Here is a 5,958-nt window from a genome sequence, read left to right as displayed (position 1 = left end):
TAAATATTGAATTTAAAAAAAAAATTAAAAATAATTTCTAACATAAATATTGAATTTAAAAAAAAATTAAAATACATTTCGAAACTTTGACTTATTGAAAAAGTTTGAAACTTAAAATACATTTCGAAAATCTTAAACATTCGAATAAAACATTCGAAACTTTTGTGAAAATCCAAACTTTCGAAGACCAAATTGCATTTCGAAATTTTGTAAAATTCGAAACTCCATTTCGAAAGTTTCGTGAAATGCCAAATGTTCGAAGCATTAGTGTATTTCGAAACTTTCAAATGCAAGCAAATATTCGAATACTGTCCATTTCGAAAATTTGGTGTTTATCCAAAGTTTCGAAAATTTGAATTTTTTTGAAATAAACTGCATTTCGAAGGTTTTAAAATAACAAAAGTTTCGAGTAACTTACTAAAATTCATTTCGAAACTTTTAAACTTTCGAATCCAACATTTTTTTTCTAAATTTTCGAAAGTGGTGGGGTGTGAAATCAGAATGGTAATTTTTGGAATGATGTTATACTGTTTTAGAGAGGGGTATATTAGTCTTTAAAAAATACTGGGGGGTGGTAGGTAAAATTGGGGGGGTGCCTGGTACAAAACTCTTAATGGACTTGTGAAATTGACAGCTCTACTCTTATCTATAATCGTCTCCGTCACACACACACAAGTTTATCCTTTTCATTCAAGCTATTAGTTAAAGTTGTTGAGACAAACTCTCTATTTTAAAGTTTTGATGAAAATAAACAAAGGTTAATTAAGAATGTTAATTATGATTCTAAATGTTATGTTAATTTAACTTGTGTTCTTGAGTGGTTTTAATTAAGAGCAGAATCAAGCAAATACAAGAAAAGACAACAACAAGATCATTCTGCATCATAAACAGAGAATGATCTTCAGCTTCACCGAACTATCTATCACAGCATGTTGTTCAAAGTTTATCTACATCGTTAACAAAGAATCTGCTCTGGAAATCATTCATATCTAACAACTACATGGCAAGGAACAAGTACAAATAATCCAGACTCAAAAATGATATTTGATCGCAAAGATCAAAGAGTTCAAACATGGACAAAAGTCATGACGGCTTAAGAACTCCAAAATTCAAATGTCAAGAAAACTTGATCAAACTGGGTATATGACAAGACAAGAACAAAGGAAATACAGAACATTCAAAACGGGAACTCCAGAATGATTATTGAAGCTCAAGAACGTTCAAACTGATAAAACCAAGAACGTTAATCATTCTCCGTTTTCTGCACATCAACAGCAGCCTTGAATCCTCTCTGTTTCAGTCTGCAATTCGCTTCAAATCTTCTCCAACCTCCTCTAGCTACACTCAAGACTCAAGACAGATAATGTACCATCCAAGATCAATGAAGAAACGTCAAAGAAAGGACAGAAATGCTTTCAATGCTAAAACATTAAAAGTCAAAAAGCTTTTTCAAAGAAGTATTATTTTTATTCCAAAATAATGTTTTAGTCAAAAAAGCATGGCCTCTCCAACAGCTATTTCGTACATCTCCAGTCTATAAATAGAAGGCCATTATCTCAGTTCAAAATAAGAAATTCAAGTGCTAAGTAATCAACAATATACAAATCACACTTAAGCTTGAAATTCTGCAAAAACAGAGGCAATCACTTTCTGCAATTCGCGAAACTGTGACTACTGCTAACACTCATACCAGCTGCGAAATTGTCATTAAATTCTCTGTAAAGAATCTATTCTCAAACAAGAGTTGAGCAATATCAGATTCTGTCAAAATCAATCATTTGTAAAAACTCAAACTATAAGAGTTTCTTTATAGTTTGTTTAAGATTGCTTCCTATCAAGGTTAGATAGGTGTTGTGATTGCTTTCTGGGTGGAAAGTAATTAAGAAAGAAATAGATCAAGGTTGATTTAATCTAGGTGTTGTAAGATTAAGAAGGTTCTTCATTTTAAACACTTAGTGGAAAATCTCACAGTGTGAGGACTGGACGTAACCCACGTTGGGTGAACCAGGATAAATCTTTGTGTGGTATTCTCTTTCCTTTCTCCTTCTTTATCATACTGCATTAATCATTTAAGATAAAATAGAAACTGATTTTCTGCTAATTTAAGAACGTTCTCTGTTTTATAACATAAATCAAGAACGTTCTCCGTTTTCTGTTTCATAACCAAGATCATTCTTGAGTTATTTTCTTAAGTTTTAACAGGAATTTTAAAAAAGGTATATTTACAATTCAAACCCCCCTTTCTTGTAAATCGACATTGTTACTTCAAAAGTCAAACTTAAATGCTAGATGGGTATGCCATGTTCACCTAAATGTATATGTGGAAATATTATTTAAGGTTTAAAAATTAAAATAGTAAAACATAAAAGAAAATACTTTGTTGTACCTGATAAAGAGAGAGGGAGGAAGGTCAAAGTTCAAGTTGATTTAACATGTTCTTACCACTATTGCATTATTGCATGATGTTGTTGACTTTATATGATTAACCTTTAATTTTATTTCCCATCTCAAAAATCATTTTAATTTCATGAATGAATTTTCTGATTTTTCAACATATATGCATTTGGAGTGGTGAAGAACAATGACATTCCTTTCTCTTAGACAATGAAGTTATCATTTGACATTTTTTCAGTATATTTCTTAGATTGCATTTGAACGTGCATAAACCAAAATTGGGTTTGAGGGTTTTATATGTTGTTTTGGGTTCAAAAATAGAAAAATAGAGCATGTTTTGAATTTGGAGTTTTCTATTGTGGATAATTGTCTATCTTAAATTATGGTTCTTCAATTTTCTCAAATGTAAAGAAAATTCATGTGTGATTATTCCATCTATTTTGTATAAATATGAACAAAATTTGAAGAAGAATGACATTGACATAAATACTAAATACATGTCTTATGTCATGTCATATTAAATTTTTTAAAGTTTTAAATTACGAATTTAAAAATACGATTTTTTAAATGAATTAGCTAACACAATTAATATCAGGAGTTTCATAAAAAATCGACTGTACCAACCTATCCTTTTTGTTTTGTATTAATTTCAAGAATTGAAAAGGAAAGATTAATAATAATTAGTAATTAGGGAAAAAATAATTAATACTTTACCGATAATTTATAACGACATATAAAATGAGGTAAATTATTTTTGCTAAAATATCTTATATATTTGACGAAGGGAGTATATTTTATTGTGTAATATTCATTCTAATTGATTTCACTTGTTTCATTGTACATGTATAATATTTATGCCACCTGAACTTATCAAAATTTTAATTTTGATATTTATGCCGTGTGTTTTAAGATATAAATTTGAAAAGAATTGTGTTGTAACGGGCAATTTCAACAACAAAAGATAGATCCTACCAAAATTAATAGTTACTTTTGAAATTCCTTCTATTTATGCTATATATATAATAGTTTTTTTCAATTGGATTTTAATCTCCATGATAGCAAGAATAGTTGGGATCAATTGGAAAAATCACCCAGTTGAATAGTTGATGGAATATGCTGTCTCAGTCGTTTTGTTTCTTAAAATTAACGAAATTTTTAAAAGATCTAGAGTCTTTTTGAATTTGTCAATTGAAATTGAGTATTCTATATCATTTTACATTGAAATTGTCTCAAATGAGTATTCTATATAATTGAATTTGTTAATTACGTTTTATTAATTTAAGCAGTCCAAAGTATTCTATATCATTTTACAATGTAAAAGTGTTCTTTATAAAAAAGAACTAAAAAATATCATATAACTTATACTATACTATACTACTTTTTAATGCTTAAAACTCACTCAATTTTTCTTAACTTACCGATTAAACTATCTATTTGTCACATAAATTATACTACTATAAAACTCATACTTAGTATGAGGTTGTATTAAATTTTGCCTTCATTTCATGAGTATAAAATGTATCAATTGAAAAATAGTGTAGGAAATTTTATTTTATTAAGAAACCTAAGTAAGTATTCATGTCGCCTATGCAATCTTGCTAGTAATCAAACGCTATATAAATAAAAGAGATTTGAAAAATATCAAGAGTCTTGGGCCATGGTATTATGATAGTTAATATTTGAGTGGCGCCTATTCTTTTAAACCGCTATTTTAAAGAGATATCTATTATCAATTTAAGAAAAGTACACTAATAAAAATACATTATTATTTTAATTAATTTTTATTATTGAATCATTAATAAGAGACGCAAACGTAATTATCATATTTTAAATTGTATTTTATTGTTATAATAGTTACGTAATATCATTTATATACCTAATTATTCTCTAATTAACTAAAAAAAACTCCTCTAATTCAAAAAAAAAAACTGTATTTTATTTCAACAAATATTTTAATTCAAAAAGTATTTTATTGTATGAAATCACTAGAAATACTAACGGTATTTTTTTTTACAAGAGAACAAGTATTTTATTTGTAAAAATAAAAATTCTATTTTCCTTTTTGAATAAGCATTAAATAATACTACAACATAAAAAATATTTAATTATATTTAATTTAATTATAGATTACATAAGTTATTTATCACTTAAAAAAATTTAAATTTCATATTTAGTTTTTAACAAAAAAATTATATTTTCATTTCTTATTTATCATTGATACAAAATATATATATGAGACAAATATTAAAATAATTAATGCAGAATAAACATTTATAACTGATGCTTAAAAAATATAAGACAAATATTTATCCTAAAAAAATTACGAGACAAAAATTTGTCATCGATATATAAAAAAATACATGACAAATATATGTGATTGATGCATATTTATAAACCATGCATAAGAAACACCAAATAAATATCTGTAAGTGATACACGCGCGCACAAATCATTGGATAAATATTTTTTGATACATAAAAGAAAAACACGAGACATGTTTGTCACTAATAAATATTAAAAAAAACAAAAAAAAAACAAAAATTTTACATTAGAACATTAAAAAATACGAGATAAATATTTATCATTAATTAAATACTACATAAGTTATATATTCCTACAAAATTTTGTTTCCATTCCTTATAAAAAACTTACATTTTTCATTTCTTATTTATCATTGTTATACAAAATATGGGACAAATATTAAAATAATATTAAATAGATATTTATAATTGATGCTTAAAAAATATATGACAAATATTTATCAATAATAAATATGAAAATCATATGACAGATTTGTATATTGATATATAAAAAAATCATAAGACAAATATATGTCATTATGAATATTTATAAATATACATAAAAAAAAACACCAAACCAATATTTGCAAGTATATTTATGTATTAATAATAAATTTTTATTCTATAATTTTTATATTTATCATTGATAAATATAAAAATTACAGAATAAATATTTATCATTAATATATAAAATAATTTTTTTTTTGAAATCTAAATAAGACATAAATAAAATACCAATGAAGTGTTACTCATGCAATAGCACAGATTTCTTGTTAGTTGTGATAATCTATGTAGCCATCAATTTTATAAATAAATAGTATAAAAAATATTTGATAAATGCACCCGACAAATGTTTATATTGTTAAATTGTACGGCTTATCCCATATTCAAATCTAAAACTTGTATATGAGTTTCAGGTAATAATTACCACCTCATCAACATAATAGCTAAAAATCCCAACAAAAAAAGAAATATTTGACAATATTTTATATAATCAGAATTTTGACAGAACATTATTTCCAAAAAAATCCAACCTTGGCCTGTGTTTTGTTTGTTTTGGAATTTGGATTGGTCTTGTGATTTGTCACTGCTTCTGTTTTACTCCTCTCAATTCATTGATAAATTTTTAGTTTTTTGACTTGTGATTTTCACTTGATCATAGTCTATTTATCCTCCTAGCTTGATTACAAACTTAAAAGAGTAGAATCCTATCTCCTATAGGCTGAAAGCAATTTACAACAAAAAATCCATCTACTTGCACACG

The sequence above is a fragment of the Cicer arietinum genome, chromosome 1, assembly GCF_000331145.2.
Source record: "Cicer arietinum cultivar CDC Frontier isolate Library 1 chromosome 1, Cicar.CDCFrontier_v2.0, whole genome shotgun sequence".
NCBI classification, from domain to species: Eukaryota; Viridiplantae; Streptophyta; class Magnoliopsida; order Fabales; family Fabaceae; genus Cicer; species Cicer arietinum.
Note: the sequence above shows the minus strand (reverse complement) of the source record.